The 24,842-nt window shown below is 35.1% G+C and overlaps 1 long non-coding RNA gene across 1 annotated transcript in view; it reads left to right on the plus strand.

Moving 5' to 3' along the window:
• The window catches only part of LOC110255423, a 189,877-nt gene extending 168,081 nt beyond the window's left edge, over nucleotides 1–21,796 (plus strand). The window contains exons 2-3 of the long non-coding RNA XR_002335600.1: nucleotides 3,593–3,728; nucleotides 21,321–21,796. This is a non-coding gene — a long non-coding RNA (uncharacterized LOC110255423). The remainder of the gene's footprint in view (nucleotides 1–3,592; nucleotides 3,729–21,320) is intronic.

Genomic DNA, 24,842 nt, shown 5'->3' on the forward strand with positions numbered 1-24,842 from the left:
GTATGTACTATATATGGGTAAAAATATTGTGCATGCACACACATGCACACACACACCTGAAAGTACTCCTATTTGGGAACCACAAAGGAAGAGCAAGTGAATGGATACAGATATATAATTTTATGCGGATCAGAGAAAGCAGAGCAGAAACCAAGATTATCCTTGTACTTGATGAAAATACTTGAGGTTATGGACCAAACCTTACCTGATCTAGTTGTGCCTCTGGATTTTTCAATTATGAGATGTAACACTTCCTCTTACTATCTAACAGACAATGAGATGAATTTTCTGTCAGCGGAAATAATCTTCCTAAAAGACACATTAATGCTCAGAGCTTTTTGCTTTTCAGAAACACTATTGATAATAGTACCATTATCCTCATGAATAAGTAATATAGGAGATGGAATCATAGGTAACCATAATTTTGTATTTTTAAAATTTAAAACAAGAGTTGACTTCATTGAAAAGATCTGCAATGCTATATTCATAGGCTAAGAGAGTACATAATATCTAGAGGCTAAATTCTTGGGAGACAACTCCATGTTGTCACTAATATTCATTTTCGTCTTCAGGAAATATTCACACTGTCCCCTTTCATCAACAGCCCTGACCATTCTTTGGATTAGGCCCTTGCTATATCCTATTTTGAAAATTGCATTGTTTCTATTTTCTAACTATTATTAAATAATAGTTTTCCATTATTACCTAAGAGTTTCTAACTATTTAACTTTTCTAACTCTGAAAGAGTAGAGTGAAAGGGAAAGATATAGATCTCCTATTATTTCTGCTTCTCTGGAGAATCCAGACTAATACATTGGTTATGATAGGTAAGCACCAGTATAGATACTGATAAATTTCTGACAGGTGAATGTAGGCACATGAGCTGATATGTCCCTGCTTGTAACTTGGAAGGCAGTTAGTCAAAGAGAGAGTACCATCTGCATTAGTTCCAACCTGATGGGTTCCTCTCTGCTCTGAGAAATATTTACAAGATACTTAAACACTAGCCTGCAGGAATAAGTGGGTCTACGTGGCTGTAACAACTTGGCATATACCAGGGTTTCAGGGGAGGCCTTTGCAAAGACTCCTAAGATCCAAATGTAATGTATGGGTATGTTTGCCCCTCAGCTGTGATCTGAGCATGGTTCCAATGGTGACAGTGATGGCAATGTCAGTGATCTGGATACAAATTTGTGACTCAGTAGGCACTACTGTCATTTTGAATGCCTGCACTGGTTTATATCCTGAGACTGGCTTCTATACTGTGAACGGATTTCTTATACTAGAATATGAAATTTGGTATTGTAGGCTCAAATACTCTGAATTAAAAACTAAAATAGGACACAGAAAAAGATAGTGCCTTAATTTTGTAATACTTTTACCCAGGAGAATGCCCTTGTTCTGTTCTGTATGTACAAGTTCAAATTGGATCAAGGCCCCAGATTAACTGGTGTGCATATAAAAGGCAATTTTTTTTTCTAAAAGGGATAAATAATATTACAGCATTACATTTATGTTGAATATATTTTATATTTGTACATGTCCAATATAGTAATCACAAGACACATATGACAATTGTATAAATGAGAAGTGGCTAATAAAGCCAATTTTTAAGTTTTATTCATTTTGAAACACATATATTTCTATTTCTTATATTTAAGTCTGAATGTTAATAGCCATGTGGCTAGTGACTACCAACTCGAAGTACTGAAGTGGATGGAATATCTCTAAATATCTGAATTCCCTTAAATTATGCATTAGCTGTATCTCACCTTTTCACAATTAGTATTTTCATTTTTATTTTCTTTTCAGGTTCAAGAGTTTAGAAATTTTTGTGTTTCATTTATAATCAATAGACAATTTATTAGTCTATTATGGCATTTCTGAACTATATTATTTTTGCCTTAATAATGTTATTTTATTATTTATAGCATTCTTTTCAGACCATTAAATGCACCAAAAGTCACGATAAGCTTTTATTCCAAAAAAGATGAAATGCTATTAAATTGTTTTTCAGTAGGCAAAGAGATGGCCACGTATATTTTATTAGACATGTAAGTTTGGCAATTGTATTACTGGACTAGGATAAGGATGGAGTCAGAGAAACTAGTTAGAAAGCTGCATATATCTTTTATGTATTATTCATATTATATACAATATAAATATATCTCATATATGAATATGAAAGAGAGAGAGAGAAAGACACAGAAAGACAAAGACATGAAGAGAGGGATTGGCTCACATGATATAGAGGCTGAAAAGTCCAAGATCTAGAGTCCTCAAACTAGAGATTCAAGAAAGTCAATGTTATAGCTCCAGTCTGAGTCCAAAAGCAGGAGAACCAAGAGAGTTGATGGTGATAGTTTTAGTCCATATCCAAAGACCTGAGATCTAGGATTGAGGAGAGTATAAGCTCCACTCTGAGTCTGTGTCATTCAGGATAAGCTTATTTATACTACATTAATAAACAACCTCACAAATTTCAAAAACTTAAAAAATCAAGTTTATTTCACTCGTATAGCATCAGTGGGTTTCTGTCACAGACATTTCAGAGCTCTATCTAATAGAGATGTTGATCATAGCTCGGAAAAAAGAGATCAAGTCACACCATACCTGGGTATTTAAAATTCCTGCTCTGAAGGGCATGTATTACTTTGGTTCACATTTCCTTGATCCTGGTGAGTAACAACAGGTCCATGCCTGAATTTTGGTGGTAGAGAGATGAAGCCTAATATTTACATAGATTGAGAGTGTCAATAGTTTTAAATATCTATAGTGAAAAACACAATTTCCTCTTTAATTCTATAAAGTATCTCTTTATTTTGCTAATTTCTCTAACCCAAGTCTTCCATGGATCCTTATTATATTTTTTAAGGAAGTGTTTTGTCTTGCCTAATCTCCTCTGTCTTATTTTCAAATTAGCTTTTATTTGCACTATATAATTTTCTCTCAATTATTTTGAACTCTACCAGCTTAAGTTCATTTTGCCATATTATTTTCTGAGCCTTTAGGTCTATACTTTGAGCCTATGTGTGTGTGTGTGTGTGTATATATATATATATATATGCATATATATATACACATATGTATACATTTTTTTTTTCCTTTTTATGGCTGCACCTATAGCATATAGAAGTTCTCAGGCCAGGGGTCGTATTGGAGCTGCAGCTGCCGACCTATGCCACAACCACAGCAATATCAGATCCAAGCCACATCTGTGACCTACACCATAGCTTGCAGCAACACTGGTTCCTTAACCCACTGAGCAAGGAAAAGGATCAAACCTGCATCCTCACTGAGACAACATTGGGTGCTTAAGCTGCTGAAACACAATCAGAACTACTAAGCCCATATTTTTAAATGCATGATATGCTAGTTTCATAAATAGGGTCACAAATTTTTTGAAAATCTTCCCTTCAAGTGGTGGGCCCTAATTCATCCCCTTTTAATTCAACTTGGTGACTTGCTTTTAAGAAATAAAGTGAAAGTGATGACATAAACTAGGTTACAAAAAGGCATTGTGACTGATATTTTCCACTCTTTTTCTCTCTTTATCTCTTTCTCACCCTTTCTTCACTTGTTCTGGGGAAAGCATGCTGCCATATCTTAGCAGCTCTCTGGAGAAGCCCACATGGAAAGGAACTGAGATATCGTGACATCAGCTACATGAATGAAGCTGAAGGTGGATCCTTCAGCCGCTCTCAAGCCTTCAGGTGACTGCGCTATAGGTAGGCATATCAATGACAGTGTCATGAAAGACCCTAAATCAGACCTACCCAGCTAAGCTTCTGAATACCTGAGTCACAGAAACTGTGAAATAATATATGTTTGTCATCTGAAATTACTAAAATAACTCATTTCCTAAACTGCAATAGATAACAAATACAGATTATTACTTTGCTACATTTTTTCAAACTCATGTGACAACTTTAACCGTTTTCAATCAGCTGCATTTGACAGTGACAGCATTTGGAGAATTTACTTTCTATGTTTATTTTTTTCCATTAATTTGCTTATTTTTTAATTTTGACTTTTTAAAATTAATAACTGATTTTGAATGAGACTGGTTCTTACTTTGCCGGTTTGTTCATGCTAGAAATAACTATCTCTAATTCACAAGGAGTTGTCTATGAGCATTTAAGTTATTTTGCATCTTTCTTCTCTAGTGCTTAAAACCTTCATTTCTTCTCACAATCTTTCTCCTTCAACATGCTTTGGTAACATATTGCATGCCTGTGTTATTCTATGGCTATGATTTATCAAATTATTACTCAAATTCCTTTGGCAGGATATTTTTTTGTTTCTAATTTTTTTCTATTATAAGCAAACCTAAAATAACTACCCTTTTAAATATTTTGTGGGTTTATAATGGATATATTGGTTTTGAGTCCCTCTCTTCAGCAGCAAGGGACTTACTCATCATCAGCTATCAAGATTACATGTCTTCAAATCATATTCAAGGGGAATATCCATTGCCATACTGTGTATCCACTCTTGTTATAAACAACGGATTTGTACTTCTCTTGAAGAATTGTCTTGGCCTGAGGCTGGCATTACAGCCATCTTTTCAGAACATATTTTTCTCCTCTCTGTTTGACTTTCACTGTATGTAGCAGCTCCCCTGTCCTGATTTGAAGTTACAGAGGCTCTTATTTGTGTGGAAAATTACAACTGCTCTTCTGGGTCTATTTCTCTTTGTTGTTGTGATATGAGTTCTGAGCAGGAAAAAAGCAGTTCTATTTTATCTCAGACATTTTAAAACTAGAAGCTTTTCAGTTTCAAGAAACTCCTTATGAACATAGATGGGCAGCTCCAATAACCACATGTACTTAGGTAACTAACAACTTTAGTCAGAAGTATCATTTCCTTTTTTGTTTCCATCCAATCCAAAAATTGCCAAAGTTCTCTTCCACAATGGAAGAATAGTCAGTTCTTAATTTAATAATGAATAGCAAGTTTGAGAAGATCAAATAGATAATTTGTATTCTTTTATTTTACTCATCTCAAGACTGATCAAACTGTAGAGTTTTGCACTGGGGGAAATATTGGATAAGTTAAATCTCTCTCTCTCATTCTGAATCTCTTTATTAAGCTCCTTTAGAGCATCCTTATTTTACCAATGAGTGCAATGCCATACTTGCTAGATACACAATGAAACTGTTCATTGTTTTGAAAAAAAGATACATTTCTTAATTATTACTATTTTTTTGTTGTTGTTCCCAGGGCATATAGGGATTGTAAAAATGACAGTTGCCTTTCAAACATGTCTGAATAGGCATTCCTGTCGTGGTGCAGCAGAAAGGAATCTGACTAGGAACGATGAGGTTGTGAGTTCGATCCCTGGCCTCGCTCAGTGGGTTAAGGATCTGGCTTTGGCATGAGCTGTGGTGTAGGGCACAGACGCGGCTTGGATCTGGTGTTGCTGTGGCTCTGGTGTAGGATGGCAGCAACAGCTCTGATTAGACCCCTAGCCTGGGAACCTCCATAGGCCACGAATGCGGCCCTCAAAAGACAAAAAAACAGTAACTACTAGTAATAAAAATAGCATATATGTATTTCTTTTTAGTCATGTGCTAATCCCACTTAAAAACACTTTATATATTTTAACATTCAGTTTTTGCAATCATCTTATGTGATATATCATCACCATTATACAGATTAGGAAAATTATGCCCAATGAGTAACTTATGCTAAGTCACGTCATGTATAACCTGCATAACTAAAATCAAATTAAACAATCTAATTCCAAAAGCCACGCTTTTAAACACTGCTCTCTTTCCTCTGTAAGCACAATGCTAAATGCCTTAAAGGAAGCACGGACTCTTACCAGCCACTCTGGAACTGGATTTTACAGAAAATACAACTAAGATTTGGAGAAGTTAAGTAATATATTTATATTTACACAACTTGAAAGTGAAACATTTCATATTTTAACCAAAGCTTATGTTATGTTGGTCTTTTGGCTGTAGACAGACTGATGACCATACCTACTTTGTAAGTGGATTATTTGAATATTTGGATGTAACTTGCTCAAATCTAGGAAATAATTTATATTTTTGATTAGCTGGCTAAGATTTTTATTTTGATAGGGAATACTATACCATCCTGTTCAGATAACACTATTTCATACTAATGTTGAAACCTCACTGAGGAGGTGAAAGACATGTATGATAAAAACTACAAAACATTAAAAAGAAAGTTAGGAGTTCCCGTCTTGGCTCAGTGGAAATGAATCTGACTAGCATCCATGAGGACTCATGTTTAATCCCTGGCCTTGCTCAGTGGGTTAAGGATACAGTGTTGCCATGAGCTGTGGTGTAGGTCGCAGATGTGGTTCAGTTCTGGCATTGCTGTGGCCAAAGTGTAGTCCAATGGCTACAGCTCCAATTTGACCCCTAGCCTGGGAACCTCCAGATGCATGCTGCAAGTGCAGCCCTAAAAAGACCAAAAAAAAAAAAAAAAAAAGGAAGTTAAAGAGGATTCAAAGAAACGGAATGATATCCCATGCTTAGAAGGATTAATATTGTTCAAATGGCCATATATACAAAGCAATCTACAGATTTAATGTGATTCCCTATCAAATTACCCATGACATTTTTTAAAGAACTGGCACATATAATCCTAAAATGTTTTTGGAAACCCTAAAGGCCAAAGCAATCCCTAAGGAAAAAGAACAAAGCAGGAGGTATAATCCTCTCAGACTTCAGGCAATATTTCAAAGCTACAGTAATCAAAACAGCATGAGATTGGCACAAAACTGGATATGGATCAATGGAACAGAATAGAGAGCCCAGAAATAAACCAACACACCTTCTTTCTACAAAAGAAGCAAAAATTTACAATGATGAAAAGATGGTCTCTTCAGCAAGTGGTAAGGGAAATGTGGATAGCCACATGTAAATCAATGAAGTTACAAGACACTTTCACAACATACACAAAAATAAACTCAAAATGGCTTAAAGATTTAAATATAAGACACTGTAAAACTCCTAGAAGAGAATATAGGCATAACTTCCTCGAACATAAATTTTATCAATATTTTCTTAGGTTAGTCTCCCAATGCAATAGAAATATAAACAAAAATAAACAAATGGGACCTAATCAAACTTATGATCTTTTTCTTAGTAAAGGAAACAATAACCAAAATGAAAAGACAACCTATGGACTAAAAGAAAAGATTTGCAAACAATGCAACTGACAAGGGCTTAATTTCCAAAATGTGCAAACCACTCATACAATTTAATAACAAAACAAATAACCCAATAAAAGTATGAGCAGAAGATCTAAATAGACCTTTTTCCAAAAAAGACATGCATATGTCCAGAGGTTCATGAAAAGATGCTTGTCATTGTTAATTATTAGAGAACTGCAAATCAAAACTACAAGATACCACTTCACACTGGTCAGTTTACAAATAATAAATGTCCATCCACAGGTGAATGGATAAATATGAAAAATTCAGGTTTGATATTTATGAGATAAATGACTTTTATAATATATTTTCAAAGGAAATCTTAGAATAAGTTTTCAGTCTCTAGTATGATACTACCCTAAACTTATATTCATTTTATGACAGGTGATTCAGGTAGTAAGGGAGAAAGTATTTCCCATATCTCTAAGAATATCTTGACATATACTGAATAGAACAAGGAAGGGGGAGTTTGTAATAAGCCTGCATTTTTCTTTCCATGGGTACAAGGATACATTTTTTTGCCAGATGATCCACCAGATGACTGTTATATCTGCTGATACTTTGGAATTCAACCTCTTAATAAGTTGCTCCTTTCCAACTAATCACTGTCACTGAGAATGGCACATTACCAAAATATGATTCAAGTCATAGCTTGGAAAGATTAATGTATAGTGACAACTGGGAACCCTAGGAAACTCTGGGAATAGAGAAGGTTAATTGGAAATACTTAAATTAATGTTCATTAATTTAATGAACTGAAATGCCCTTCATTGTTAAGAGTAGATTTCATTACTTTTCTTTCACCTAATAATGCCCCTTATTCATTTGAGAAGATTCATTTTAGATATGGAAATTAATAAACAGAGAATGGAAAGAAAATGAGAGTTAAATAGTTTCCAAAGAAGTAACCCTTGAACTCCTTTCTAATTTTAAAATAAATAATTCATGTATATTTGATAACTAATACCTGGAACCTAAGCTATTTTAACAAATTATGTTTTAGAGTCTAATTATTATATAGTGTTATACATATAGCAGTGATTAATATTGCACCTTCCCAAAATGAGGTCTCTAAAACACCTATTATAAAACAAGTTTCTGGGGTCATATAAATTTGGGAAACACTAAAATAATTTATTTCTTGTAAAGAATCACAATGCTGATTAGCATTCACATAAACTATATTTAACCCCAAATTTGTCAACTTTTTACCATTGAATATGTTTTGAAGCAATTCCTAGTAAGAAATGATGAAAACATAGTTTGACAAAAGCTGATCTGAGAATATTCAAACTAACTCAAGTAAACTACCTTTTTTTAAAAAAGGTATATCTCTTCAGAGAAGAGTAGGTGAAACAAAACCAAACAACATTTAAAACTATAAAATATTGACTTATCCCAACATAATAAAAAACACCTACAAAATTTAGATTTGCAGCATTAAAGTTTTGTATAGGTTATGCATGTTTTGTTTTATTTTTATTCAACTTAAGACAGGTAAAAAATCTTATTATTCAGTTTATTAAAAAATGATGTATATTTGAATCATGACCAATTACATTTTTATTTTGTTATTTTAGCTTCAATATTTTGTTTATTTATTGAAATGTAGTTGACTTAAAATTCTGTTTTAATTTCTGCTATACAGCAAACATTCTTTTTGTTTGTTTGTTTCCTTTTTATGGCCAAACCTGTGGCATATGGAAGTTCCCAGGCTAAGCATCGAAATAGAGCTGGAGGTGCCAGCCCATGCCACAGCCACAGCAATGCTTGATACATGCCTCATCTGCAACCTGTGCTGCAGCTCATGGCAAGGAACAAGAATCCTTAACCCATGGAGAGAGGCCAGAGATGGAATCTGCATCCTCATGGACACTGTGTTGAATTCTTAACTTGCTGAGCCACAATGGGAACTCCCAAACTGTCTTTTTTTAATATTCTTTTTAAAAATATTCTTTTCCATTATTTCTTATCACAGGATAGTGAATATAGTTCCCTGTGTTATACAGTAGAATCTTGTTGCTCCCAAACTGTCTTTTTTTAATATTCTTTTTAAAAATATTCTTTTCCATTATTTCTTATCACAGGATAGTGAATATAGTTCCCTGTGTTATACAGTAGAATCTTGTTGTTTGCCTATTCTATATATAATAGGTTGTATCTGCTATGCCCAAATTCCCACTCCATTATTTCCTTACTACCCTCCTCCTTAGTAACCGTAGGTCTGTTCTCCATGTCTATGAGCCTGTTTCTATTTATTAGATAAGTTCATTTATGTCATATTTTAGATTTCACATATGTGATATCATATGGTATCTGTATTTCTCTGTCTGACTTACTTCACTCAGTATGATAATCTCTAGGTCCATCCATGTTGCTGTAAAAGACATTTTTATGGCTCAGTAATACTCCATTGCATATGCTTATCACATCTTCTTTATCCATTCCTCTGTCAATGGGCATTCAGGTTACTACCATGTCTTGACTACTGTAAATAATGCTGCAATGAACATCGGCATACATGTATCTTTTTGGATTATGGTTTTCCCCAGATAGATGACCAAGATTGGCATTGCTGGATCAGATGGTAGTTTTATTTTTAGTTTTCTAAGAAACCTCCATACTGTTTTCATAGTGATTTTACCAATTCACATTCCCACCAATAATGTGGGAGTGTTCCCTTCTTCCCAAACCTTCTCCAGCATTTGTTGTTTGTAGATTTTTTCATGATGGCCATTTTGACTGGTGTGAGGTGAAACCACATTGTAGTTTTTACTTGTATGTCTCTAATACATAGTGATGTTGAGCATTTTTCATGTGGTTTTTGATTATCTGTCTCCTTTGGAGAAATGTCTATGTAGATCTTCTCCCCTTTTTTTGATTGGTTTGTGTTTTTTTAATATAAAGCTACTTGAGGTGTTTGTATATTTTGGATATTAATCCCTTTTTGGTTGCTTCTTTTGCAAAGATTTTTCTCCCATTCTGTTGTTGTTGTTGTTGTTTTTTTTTTTTTAATGTTTTCCTTTGCTGTGCAAAATTTGTAAAGTTTAATCAGGTCCTATTTCTTTTTGTTTTTATTGTCATTATTCTAGGAGGTGTATCTAACAAGATATTGCTACAATTTATGTTAAAGATTTTTCTGCCTATGTTTTCCTCTAAGGGTTTTATAGTATCTGGGCTTACGTTTAAGTCCTTAATCCATTTTGAGTTTATTTTTATGCATGGTGTTAGAGGACATTATAATTTCATTCTTTTACATGAATCTATCAGGTTTTCCCAGAAGCACTTATTGAAGATTCTGTCTTTTCTACCTGCGTGTTCTTGCCACGTTTGTCATAGATTAATTGACCATAGATGCATGGATTTATTCCTGGGCTTTCTATCATGTTCCACTGATCTATATTTTTGTTTTTGTGCCAGTACCATACAGTTTTGTGGTATAGTCTGAAGTCAGGGATTCTTCCAATTCCATTTTCTTTTGCAAGATTGCTTTGTTTAATCAGGATATTTTGTGTTTCTATACATACTTTAAAATACTTTGTTGTAGTTCTGTGAAGAATGTCATTTATAATTTAATAGGGATTGTATTAAGTCTGGGTCTTTTGTTTGTTTGCTTGTTTGTTTCTTTTTAGGACCACACTTCTGGCATATGGAAATTCCCAGGCTAGTGGGCAAATCAGAGCTCTAGCTTTCAGTCTGTGCCATAGCCATGACAACACTGGATCTGAGCCACATCTCTGACCTACATACACTGTAGCTTGCAGCAATGCTGGATCATTAGGTCACTGAATGAGGTCAGAGATCAGACCTGCATCCTCACTGATACTAGTCAAGTCCTTAATCTCCTGAGCAACAAGGGGAACACTGGTTGCTTTGTTGTGATTTTATCTTTTGGTAGTTTTGTTGTCTAACACATTTAAATTTACTCCCTAGAAATTTAACTGATACTGGATCAGCCTAAGAAAAAAGATTAATGTCAAGGTCAACTGAAGCATAATTTCAATAAGTCCAAGAAATTCTGTCTTGTAATTCTTTGAAGTTAGGATTTTGTATAGATAGTAGCAAATTTTAAAAATAATCTAAAAATTCGCCCAAATCTCCCTAACTCACTTATTGAATGATGCATCTTCATGCCACATGTGAAATTTTACAACACAGTAAATATCTCTATATGTAAATACTTATTTCTACACTCTCTAAACTCTCATTTTTATTTTAAGCTCCTTTGCATATTCTTGTGGCAATAAATACATTTTTGTATCACAGATGAATAGATGCTTTGACTTCTGAATAAGAAAACTATTATATCTTTGTTCCTAATTTCCAAAAATATTCTGGTTTTTTGGATTATGTATTTTCCATATCAAATTTAAGATCGACTTAATAAAGTTCAAAATATCCTGTTTGGATTTTGATTGAAACATCATTGCGTATACCAATTAATCTGGGCAAAATTTTAAACTTAATGGTACTGAAATGATCAGAGAATTGAAAGGATGGGTAGACATAATAGCAATCCTTTTTAATCAAGATCATTACATCCTTCTGTGGAGTTTTACACTTTAAAGAAACTGTGATTAGTGTAATTCTGAGTTTGAGTTTTTAATCATCAAATGAACTATGCTTTCCTATCATATATTCTTTTTTATTTCTTATGTAAAAGCAATCTATTGATTTTTCTGTGTTTTATCTTTTATCAATGAATATTTTATTCATAGGAAGCCTAGAAGTCCTTATAAAGTATGACCCATAATAGCTTGCCAATTGACTTTATAATAAGTAATTGAATATTAAAATCAATCTTTATGAATCCTCTTCTTTCCCATTATTTAATACATTTTAATTATTTTCCTGTTTCATTGTTTTAGGATGATATCCATGTAATATTGAAAGGTTGGAGGTAAAAATCAGGTATCCTTGTTCTGGTCCAGAGTCTATGGTCACCAATTTAATGTCATTGCTAAGCATGATGGTTTGCTTTAGATTTGGGGTATCTAATTCTTTAGAGTGGAGAGAAATTTCTTCTTCTTCCTGTTTTCCTAAAATTTTCAATAGCAATAAAAAGTTAATTATATCAAATGTTTTTGTGATGTAAAAATATTTTTTCTCTACTTTAGAATTTTAGTAAATTATATTGGTGCATTTTCTATACTGAGACATACTTGTGTGTCTAAGTCCTACTTGTTCAAGGAATTTGGGTTATGTTATAAATTTGAGTTTGAGTTTTATTAGACTCATAAAGAGATTTGATAGTTGCTTTTATTTTCAGTTCTCTGAGTTTCTTTGTATAAGTAAGAAGTAAAGAGTCCTACAAATCTTGATAGAACTCAGCTAAAAGAGTTTTTTTTTCAGAAGCTATATCTTTGATTTTCTCTGCATATTATAGATTTGGGTTTCCTATTTGTAAGTCAGTGTGGCATTTTGTGTGTTCCTAAGAAGAGGTCCATTTAATCTTTAATATTTATCTTAATAGAAATATTATCTTAGAAATAACCTCTTTATGTGGTTGTATTCCTCTTTTTAATAAAGATTATTTGTACCTTATTTTATCTTCTTTATAGTTGTGGTAGGGCATCCCAATTTCGAAGTAGTCAAAGGACTTTTTTCTCTTTGATAAATTCTATTTTCTTTGTTTTATTGTACCATCAGATTTATTTCTGTTTTATTTTTATTAATCCTCCTTAATTTAGAAGCTTTTAAAATATGTAAAACTTGGACCTCCTTGGTGGCGCAGTAGTTAAGAAGGTCACTACTATGGCTCCTTATCTTTGCAGTGGCCAGGGTCTGATCCCTGGCCTGGGAACTTCCACATTCTCTGTCCAAAATAAAATAAAATGTGTGAAACTTAGATATTTTCTTCAGTCTTTTTGTCTTTTTGTTGCTGTTGTTTGCTTCTTATTTTTCTAATTTTTTTTTCTTTTCATTTTATAGCTGCACCTGGGGCATGTAAATGTTCCCGGGCCAGCGGTTAAATTGGAGCTGCAGTTGGGGCCTATGCCATAGCCATGGCAACACCAAATCTGAACTGCATCTGAACACTATGGCACAATTTACTGCAACACCAGATCCTTAATCCACTGAGTGAGGTCAGTGGTCTCACCTACATCCTCACAGAGACAACATTGGGTCCTTAAACTACTGAGCTACAATGGGAACTCCCTGTTTATTTCTTAATAAAGGCTTTTACGGTTATGAATTTTTCTCTGGGTATTTAGGAATTTCTATAATTTAGGGCAGGATTGTTTTGTTATGACTAGTAGTAATTTATATATTTTATGTATTGTTTTTATAGTTGTTTAGAATTGTTTATAAGTATGGTCAGGCCCTCTATAGATTTACATATTTTTCAGCACTTGAATTGATGTTTTATAAAAGAGATTGTCAATTATGTTTTAGATTTTTATATCAGCTTCTGCTTTACATAGTTCAAAATTAAATTGTTAAGATATTGCTGTTCTTTACCAAATGGTATTTTTCCTTATGAATTTTTTAATCAGTAAGAAATAACCTGCTTTTCTCTTTCTGATCAATTAATTCTATATCATTTGACAGTATTATAATTAATTGGAATTTTTATTGTTATCATTTTCTCTTCCCTCTCGTTTCAAACTTGCAATGGAATTTTTATTTTATTTTTTATTTTTATTTTTATTTTTTTGTCTTTTCAGGGCAGCACCTGCCGCACATAGAAGTTCCCAGGCTAGGGGTTGAATCAGAGCTGCAGCTGCCGGCCTATACCACAGCCACAGCAATGCAGGATCTTTAATCCACTGAGCAAGGGCAGGGATTGAAACCACATCCTCAGGGATACTAGTTGGATTCTTTTCCACTGCACCATGATGGGAACATTTATATTTCAGAAGTACTTCTTTAAACAATATATAGATGAAATAAATATGTCTAATAGTACAATATGATATATTTTATAATATACCTACATATTTACAGGCAGATATTATCAGAGTTTCTATGACTTTTAATATGTATGTTTACCTGAGGTATCTTTTGAGGGGCCCTATTCTATCTACCACATATGGCTATGCCATATTTAATGCTTCCATTCACCACATGACGGATTTCTTTGTGATTATTTCATATGAGTTTTTTTTTATCCTTCTTAAACTTGAGGATTAATATTTTCTAAATAATTTGGAAATTTTTCAGCATTATTTCTTCAACAAAATTTATTTTCCTTTAACCTCCCTCCCTTTTTCTGGAACTCCATCACATATTGACTGCTATATCTCAGAAGCCTTGAGTATCTGTTACTTTGACTTTAATCATCTGTCTTTCTCTTCTTAGGATTTGACTTTTTTACTCATCTCGCTTTGAATTTCCTTATTATACCATTTAAAATCCATAACCGAAGTAAGATAGTGAATTTCCCCTTGATTCTTCTTCATAATTTCCCCTTCTGAATTGAAATTTTGTATTTGTTGAGTCAGTCTCATTAATTTTCTTTATTCCGTTGAACATAGATTTTGTTTTTTGCTTTTAAGGGCGGCACTTGCTGCATATGGCGGTTCCCAGGCTAGGGGTCCAATCCGAGCTACAGCTGCCGGCCTGTGCCACAGGTGCAGCATTGCCAGATCCGAGCCGTGTCTGTGACCTACCTACATCACAGCTCACGGCAATGCCAGATCCTTAAACCACTGAGTGAGGCCAGGGATTGAACCTGCAACTTCATTGTTCCTAGTCAGATTCTTTCTGCTGCACCACGATAGGAACTCCCCTTTGAACATAGGTTTTTAAATTCTTTAACAGATTTATAAAACATGCTTTGAAAACTTGTTTGTTATTTCAACCTCACAGCCCCTTATAGTCATATTCTTTTGAATATTTTTCCCTGAGTACACCTTATATTTTTGTTTTTCATGATTTTGTTGAAAATTGGACATTATAGATAGCATAATGAATCAACTCTGTATTTATGTTGTCTTTCTAAGTATTATTGTTGTTGTAAGAAACTTGCCGGAAATAAGACTGCAAAATCTGCCTCCTCTCAAAGGCGTATAGCCTAAGATATATCTGATATTTTTGTTATTATTGTTTTTTTCTTTCCTTTTAACCTAAACTTTGAGGGGGTTGCACATTTCATCACCTCGCTTAGTTGTCAGCTCATGATTTGAGCTGAAGTTTTGCTCAAACTCCTCAAGCCTAAAAGCCTTTTTTACAGTGATGATTGATGTTTGTGAGTTGAGAAGTGTATTCAAAATTCATCCAATTCTTAAAATATCCTTCTTTCACTTCCCATTGGTTTCTTTAGCTCTCCTTTGTTCAGGAACTGTAGTTTCTCAGTCAGGTACTTTGGCTTATCATAACAAAATACAATGGAATGAGTGGCTTGAGAAACATTAATATTCTCACAGTTATGGAGGTTAGAAGTCCAAGATCAAGAGGCTGGCAGTTTTATTTTCTCCTGAGGCTTCTTTCTTTGGCTTGCAGATGGCCACCTTTTCACTGCGTCTTCACATGGTCTTGTCTTTGTGTGTTCACACTTTGTGTCTCTCCCTACACTTACTAGGACATCAGCCATTTTGGCTTAGATCAACCTATACAAGCTCATTTAACCTTAATTACCCTTAAAGGGCCCTATGTCCAATATAGTCATTCTGGGAATTAGGACTTCAACACATGGGTTTGGGGGGACACAGTTCAGTCAAATTATGACTCTCTAATTTCCAAGATCTCTCTGTTAAATTTCTGGATGACCCATTATTTACCCCAATCAAGATCATAACTTTGGATGTGTAAGATAGTAAGTTTTCCCTAACAATTTCCTATCAATGTTGCCACTCTTTCTTAGTTGACAGAGCCTTGGGTTTTTGTCTTCTACTCTCCTGCCAAATTGAGTTTGCACATCCTGGCAGCATAACTGCTTGATTTTCAGTCAGTCCTGCTTTAATAAACCTACAATTCTTACTAATCTGTTGTGAGGGTAACAAATGGAAAGACCCTAGGCATAGCCTCACATTCTCTCACCCTAAGAATTACTGATTTTACTCTTGGTCAGTTTCTAGAAATCTGAAATTGTTGTCAGTTCTGTAAGTGTTGCTCTGTTTTGCCCCCATCTCTCTTTCTTTCTCTCTCTCTCCCCCACTTTCTTTGTTTCTTTCTTTTAGAGGTTTACCAATTCTTTCATTTATCCATATATGGAAAGTCCCCTTTGTCTCAGGTCTGCTCTTCTCTACCTCCTCATAGATGTAATTTTATTTTTTCAAGAATCATCTTCTGGTTATTACCTACAAAAATTTTCTTTAGCTTTGATAAACTCTTTTTTTTTGCTTTTTATATATAATGATTTTTATTGTTTTCTATTATACCTGGGTTGCAGTGTTCTGTCAATTTTCTACTGTGCAGAATGGTGACCCAGTTACACATGCATGTATACATTCTTTTTTCTCACATTATCATGCTCCATCATAAGTGACTAGACATAGTTCCCATTGCTACACAGCAGGATCTTATTGCTAATCCATTCCAAAGGCAATAGTCTGTATCTATTACCCCCAAGCTCCCAAACTTTCCAACTCCCTTTCCCTCCCCTTGGAAAGCACAAGTCTATTCTCTAAGTCCATGATTTTTTTTCCTGTGGAAAGGTTCATTTGTGCCTTATATTAGATTCCAGATATAAGCGATATCATATGGTATTTGTCTTTCTCTTTCTGACTTAATTCACTCAGGACGAGAGTCTCCAGTTCCATCCATGTTGCTGCAAATGGCATGATTTTGTTCTTTTTTATGGCTGAGCAGTATTCCATGGCGTATAAATATATATATACCACATCTTCCCAATCTAATCATCTGTAAATGCACATTTGGATTGTTTCCATGTCTTGGCTATTGTGAATAGTGCTGCAATGAACATGCAGGTGGATGTGTCTTTTTTAAAGAAAATTTAGTCTGGATATATGCTCGAGAATGCGATGGCTGGGTCGTATGGTAGTTCTATACATAGTTTTCTAAGGTTCCTCCGTACTGTCTTCCATAGTGGTTGTACCAGCTTTCATTCCCACCAACAGGGCAGGAGGGTTCCCTTTTCTCCATACCCCCTCCAGCATTTGTTATTTGTGGACTTATTAATGATGGCCATTCTGACTGGAGTGAGGTGGTATCTCGTAGTTTTGATTCACATTTCTCTAATAATCAGTGATGTTGAGCATTGTTTCGAGTGCTTATTGGCCATCTGTATATCTTCTTTGGAGAAATGCCTATTCAGGCCTTTTGCGCAGAATTTTTAGTAGTGTTCTTTGTTTGTTTGTTTGTTTGTTGCCATGTCCAAGGCATGCAGAAGTTCCCAGGCCAGGTCCCAAGCGAAAGCAGTAACAATGAAAATCCTTAACTGATAGGCCACCAGGGAACTCTTATATAGAGGATTTTTGTTGCCAAATTTTCTGATTTCTTGTCTATTTGAAAATGTGTTCATTAAATAAATTTTAGTTGGATATAAGATTCAAGATTAAAAGTTATTTTCCCTCATGACATAGAAGAATTTTTTTTTTTTTTTTTTGTCTTTTTGCCTTTTCTTGAGTAGCTCCCGTGGCATATGGAGGTTCCCAGGCTAGGGGTCTAATAGAAGCTGCAGCCATTGGCCTATGCCAGAGCCACAGCAACGGGGGATCCAAGCCACTTCTGCAACCTACACCACAGCTCATGGCAATGCTGGACCCTTAACCCACTAGGCAAGGCCAGGGACCAAACCCGCAACCTCATGGTTCCTAGTTGGATTCGTTAACCACCGCACCACGACGGGAACTCCTTTTTTTTTATTTTTTATTTTTGTCTTTTTGCCATTTTCTTGGGCCACTCCGGCAGCACATGGAGATTCCCAGCTAGGGGTCGAATCAGAGCTGTAGCCGTTGGCCTGCACCAGAGCCACAGCAACGCAGGATCCGAGCCGCATCTGCAACCTGCCCCACAGCTCACAGAAGAATTTTTTGAGCATTATAAGTAGATGAAGACTAACTATATTGTCTTCCAGTGTAGAACTTTTTATTGCTTTAAATATATTTAGAATTTTGCTCAATATATTTAAAATTTTTTCTTAATTTTCTATAAAGAATATGTACATATGTATTTGACATTTTTATGCACTAAGAACCTATGGGGTATTTCAGGCTGCCTGTGGAATCTCTTGGCCATTCCCACTTGTTGTTGATGAAGCCTCCATTCATAGCAGATACTTAATGGGGGACACATCATACTAATGATTTTTCTCCTTTTATCTTTTTAATTTTTATTTATTTATTTGGCCAGGCCCTTGGCATGCAGAAGTCCCTTGGCCAGTAATCAAACCCAAGCCACAAAAGTGACAACAATGGACCTTTAACTCACTGAGCCACCAGGGAACTTCTTTTCTCCCTTTTTAAACTCAATCCTCTCCCCATTCTGCAGGTACAATTGGCAATGCCTTCAGGGAAAAGTAACTTGCAATAAAAAGCTCATATCAGAACAGTTCTTTTTCTTTGAAATTTAGTTCATCTGTTCTTTATTGTTTCTACAGTTTTCTGATGCCTTTAAATATGAGATTTTTTCTAATATAGTTGGATTTTTCCAGATGGCATGCCATGATTTATGTAGCAATCTCAGAAATAAAATCTCTGTACTGCTTTTTATTTATTATTATCTTAATTTGAATTTTAAGATTTTTTTCATGACCATATCCAATATTTGCAGGTTATGTGGTGACAGTCTCAGTAGAAGTGATATAATTTGTTAACTATTTTTACTTCATCTGTTTTTAAAAAGTTGTGCAACCCACCTCTTCAACCTGTTTAATCATTGAAGTTCCATCGATTGAAATATATTTAAACTATCAAATAACAATCTGGTTTTTTAAGGGAATTAAAAGAATCAAGTAAATTTTATAAAAAGTCAAATATATGATTTATTTTTTCTTAAATGCTAGATTTAGGAACAAAAATAGAAAATAATAACTACTTTCTTTCCAATATCCTATATTATAGACTTTAAGTAACTACATTATCTTTCATTGGGAATGCAGTGATGCCTGGCCTTGCAACCTTATGGAAGAAATCTATCACAAAAGTAAATGATGAGGCTTATGACAAGTGTCTTAAACAAAAACTCCATTCCTTTGAAATTTCTAATAGAAAAATTTACTTATTCTGGGGAGGCAGAATTGAAAGTGGCAGGGATTCTTTCTAGAGAAAGCAATGCTTAATTATAACTTGAAAAATAACCATCGCCAAGATTTCACAATTTCTAGCACCTGGTTTATGGTAAATATTTATTGTATAGGAGGTACATATACAAATTATTCGTTTGTGTGGATGTCAATGATAGAAAAATATGAAAAATAATATTAAAATAGAACAATGCATGACAAAGCCTGGAAAGGGGGGTTGACTATAACACATGCACAAAACTAAAAGAAGAAAGGCACTATGGGTGGAAAGGAAAGGAAAGGAAAGCTTAGCACAATTTTAGAGTAGGAAAAAAATTGACTTTTACATTGAATCTTTAAAGCTGTTTTATAGACTTTGGTATTTATTCTTAGTAAGATAGAATGACATTGAAAAATGTCAAGCATGGAGTTCCCATCGTGGCGCAGTGGTTAACGAATCCTTCCAGGAACCATGAGGTTGCAGGTTCGATCCCTGGCCTTGCTCAGTGTGTTAAAGGATCTGGCGTTGCCGTGCGCTGTGGTGTAGGTTGCAGATACGGCTCAGATCCTATGTTGCTGTGGCTCTGGCGTAGGCCGGTGGCTACAGCTCTGATTCGACCCCTAGCCTGGGAACCTCCACATGCCATGGGAGCGGCCCTAGATAAAGCAAAACAAAACAAAACAAAAAATGTAAAGCATAGAATTGATTTGAAACAATCTGTATTGCAAAAATATTATTTTTGTCACTGTGTGTAGAATAAGAGTGGAATGGATGAGATATTGTGATGAAACTAGTGCTGTATTCCAGGAGATTGCTGATGGTATATTTTCCTGGAATGGGGAAATGTGAATGGAGAAAAAAATGAATGAATTGTGGAAATTTTGTGATATAGAATGCATAGAATATGGAGTTGTTTGCCTGTGTACTGGAAGAAAAGGGACCAAGGAATAAATTATTACATTCAGACTTGTGAATAAATAATAATACTGTTTATTATGTTGCTATATATAATAAAAAAAAGAAAGAAGTATGCAGGGGAAATAAGTAAATTTAGTTCTGCTCACATTAGGTTTCATGGGCTCATAAGATAACAAAATGGGGATATAAATGAGAAATTAGACTTTTAGAAATGTTTTTGAAACAGAGAAGACAATTAGACCTAATGTAAATATAAAAGAGATAAAAGAAGGACCTATAAAAATGCACGTGGTAACCTAGGATAGGATATCATTTGTAGAAGAGAAAATAATCTAGAATACATCCTGAAGAAGCTGGTCATTAATGAGGTACTGAATGAAAAGTGGCTAGCAAGAGAGTTCCCTTTGGCGCAGCTGGTATGGATCAGATGTTGTCACTGCAGTGGCTTCGATCAATGCTGTAGTGTGATTTAGATCCCTGGCCTGGGAACTTCCACATGCCGTGGGTGTGGGGGAAGGAAAAAAAAAAAAAGCAAAGTAGATGAAATAGAGGATCAGTTAAGTAAAACAACTGTGGCGTGAAAACAAAACAAAGCCCACAAATAAATAAGAAATGTGTTGCAATGATAGCCAGTAAACAGTTTGGTATAAAGAAGAACAAGTGATGAGCAAAGGTAGCAACTAGAAACTCCTGTTTCTCAACTCATTTTTCTCTCTCATGGTCCCATCATCAAATTTACATGTAAGATGTACCCCTCAGCAGGAGTACTCCTTGCATCCATCATAACTAACATTATCCTCCATTCTCTTGACTCAGCTACGTAATAGTTGTGTGGAGGTTGTATAACTGAACAGGACCCATGGTGGTTTTCCCAGAAAAGACCTCCACCCACGTTCTCTGCCTGACTCTTTTTGTAGAAAAACTTTAGTTAAATAATATATTTAATCAGAGAAGTGGGAAAATGCAGAGAGGAAAAAAAAGTCAAGCAAGACAAGATAATAATAGCTCAGCCATTCAACAAAATCAAGAGCATTTAGCTTTTCCTCAAGGTCTACAGATAATATACTGTCATATCTTTGGAGCTGTCTTGCAGATACTGAAACCCTGACCAGATGGAAGAGGTTAACTACATGTTGCCCATAAGCATGTAGACCCCAGACCAGTTGGAACCAGAAGGCTGATGACACTAACTCCCAATTACCTCACCACCAACCAATAAGAAGAATGTCTACTAGCTGATGACACTCTGCTCCGTGAACACTATAAGACTCCTTACCAACCCCTCCAAAGCAGGACACAGTTTTGAGGGCACTAGCCTACTATGACCCCCTTGCCTGGCAAAGCAATAGAGCTACTCATTTCTTCTCTCTCAAAACTCTTGTCTCCATGATTTAATTCAAGCTGGTGTACAGAGGCTGAATTTTGGCCAACAGTGGCAACATTTTGCAGAACTGGACTATGAGGATTGGGGTTCCATCCCTGGCCCCACTCAGTGGTTAAGGATCCTACATTGCCATGACCGGTGGTGTAGGTTGCAGATTCTCCTACATTGCATGGGATCCTGCATTGCTGTGGCTACAACATAGGCCAGCAGCTGCAGCTCCCATTGACCCTCAGCCTGGGAACTTCCATATGCCTCAGATGTGGTCATTTAAAAAAAAAAAAAAAAATCTTTCTTCTGCTCTAGGGAGGGTAATTTTATATGGGAGTTTTATTTCTTGTTTTAGGAGGAAAAGAGACAGACTAGAGTGTCTATTTTGTGTCTGCTGCTTCTCAGGCATTTTTAGCTCAAAGTGGCGTATTTGAGGTGGCATATGCTAATACTCTTCAACTGCATGACTGGTTTCCCTACCTCTCCTCTAGGCCTACTAGAAAAAATTCTTCAAATAGGAGTTCTGACTGTGGCTCAGTGGGAACAAACCTGAGAACCCAAGTTCAATCCCTGGCCTCACTCAGAAGGTTAACTATCCAGGATGGCTGTGGCTGTGGCATGGGCCAGCAGCTGCAGCTCCAGTTTGACCCCTAGCCTGCAAACGTCCACATGCTGTAAGTGTGGCCCCAGAAAGCAAAAAAAAAAAACTTCAAATAAGCTCAATAGCCATGATTTAAAAATAGGAATTAAAAATGTAAATCAAATCAGATTTACCTCCTGCTCTAATCCTTCAGCTGTTTCCTGCAACAACTGTAATAAAACCCAGACTACTTACCAGGGACTTTACATCCTTTGACATTCTTTCTGACTTTATACCTTTATTCCCTTTGCTCCTTGAGTTCTAGCCACAGTGATCTCTGCTAGTTCTGAATGTGACAGTCATAGTCCAAGCTTAAGCCCTTGCACAGAGTTTCTGTGGTAGATCGATTGCAAAAATGACTGTAGTTCTTCATTCTTCTCTGTATACACATTCTTTGTAAAATGACTGCAGCTCTTTCCATCAAGACTTAGGGTCTCTTTCCTTCACCTTTTAATTTTTGGCTGGTCTCATGACATTTTAGGTCAAGAGAATGTACATATACAAAAGTAAGTGGGTTCTTTTAAGAGTCCAGACTTCAAGAGGCTTTGAGTGCTTCCCTCTCTTCCTTGGACTATTGGAGTATGAGAAATCACATGGAGCAGCGCTAAATCTCCAGTCAAGCTCAACCCTTTAAATAGGTAAGCTAACCTGGAAGCTCCCTCCCTGGAAACAGATGCATTGTTCACCTTGGATGAGATGAGCCAAAAGAATTGCCCAGTGAATTAAACGCATTCTTACTGTTTTAAATCATAGAGTTTGGGGCTGGTTTCATTATGTAGCAGTAGCCTACTGCTTCAGTTTCCTTTATTTAGTCTGATAGAATCCAAGAAATTTTCATCAACAGTTTTCTCATTTAAGTCACATTTCTTATGCCCTCATCCCCTCAGGGAATATTTCTCTTATCACAAAAATTTACTATCTTTTTATACTGCTTCATTTCAAGTTTTTGTCCTTATTAATTATCAATAATACATCATATATTTATTTTTAATCTCATAATCATTATTTTTGGTATTAAAAGGGCAATGCAAGTTTAGCACTTAATAATTACCTGGCACAATAGAATGGATCTATAACATTTTATTTTATTTTACAATTTTGCAATATTTAGGTCCATGGTTTTTTTAATGAATTATTTGTCAGGCTTTCCAGTCACTCAAGTAAATAAGCCTCTGATATCCCATTTCACATGGTTTGTGACATATTAAAAATCTAGGGTAATGACAACTTGGGAAGTCAAGCTGAGCCATTGCTTCATTTGGTGAATTACAGAGGACAATGTTCAATGGTCAATGTGAGTGTTACTTAAATATCTATTAATTATACAGTTGAACTAGATGAAGCCACAAAGCATTGTTATAAGGTTAAAGACTGTTTCGAATTGTGTTCTGTTGATAGTTGTTGTTCACACTTCAATGTACCGATCCAGCAAATGAGAAGTGCAATGATTAACATTTATCAAGGCTCCTCCCTGTGCTTTTTAATTTTTCAAAAAGTGCCTGAAGTGTCTGAAGTGGGCTATGAAGACTAAAAGCCAATAATTCACTATCAGTTTTTGCATTTAGTTGACATAAGTGTCACATGAGCACTCAATTTTCCACATCCCTCTATAAGAAGACATGCTTGTTAAAGTGCTCACTCATTTACATGCACTAAGTATTTTCCATTGCTGGTCATAAATCAAAGTTTGCTATGATCTTCCATAGTAATTACTATAAATTTTATAAACAAAGCCAGCTTTACGTACTCCTGTATATCCTTAAAGAAATGCATCCTCTGTTCTGGTTAGGGATAAATGGCCTGGAAGAGACAAGCGTGAGAGCAGCGTAGGTGAGGATCGTCCATTTGATTCTAGTGAAATGAGATAAACAGCCTAGATGACTCATAGGACTTTTTAGAATAGAAGTTAAGCTAGTCCTGTTTTTTAAAATCATATTTTTAAGTAAAAGCAAAATGAGACTGAAACAAAGTTTACATTCACAGACATATAAACCAATAAAACTAATAGACAAGGACTATAACTCTTGATGGTGGCAAACTTTACCCCTTACGTAGTAAAAAGTCAGCTATCCTCCTTAGTTTTTAGAAAATCTTACTGCTTCTGATAAAGAGCTGTGAGGATTCCAGTATGATGATGTGAGTACCTTTGCTACATCACTCTCCAGTGAAACTGAAGGGTAATACATATTATAGATATGTCTCTTTGTGTATACTTAACATGTATTATGTTCTGTATGTTATGCATATGTACACATATATTTATATTCACACACACTTTTAAAACCTCCGGAAATTGTCATAGGAGCTACCAGCAAATTTAAAAAATGTATTCATGAAAATCTATGAGAATGTAATACTAAAGGGGTAGACTTTGGTATTTAAACCTGATTTTCCCCCCAAAATTCTCTGTGTTCTGTTCATTTAGGGCTTAGTTAAGAAATTAAGTTCTCCTTGTAAGTAAAATCAAGACATGTTATCATAGCTTATACAATTCAACTAAGGCTAATATTTTAATAAACATTTTATTTATTTATTGCTTTTTATGGTCTCACTCATGGTATATGGAAGTTCCCAGGCTAAGAGTCAAATTGG

The sequence above is a fragment of the Sus scrofa genome, chromosome 9, assembly GCF_000003025.6.
Source record: "Sus scrofa isolate TJ Tabasco breed Duroc chromosome 9, Sscrofa11.1, whole genome shotgun sequence".
NCBI classification, from domain to species: domain Eukaryota; kingdom Metazoa; phylum Chordata; class Mammalia; order Artiodactyla; family Suidae; genus Sus; species Sus scrofa.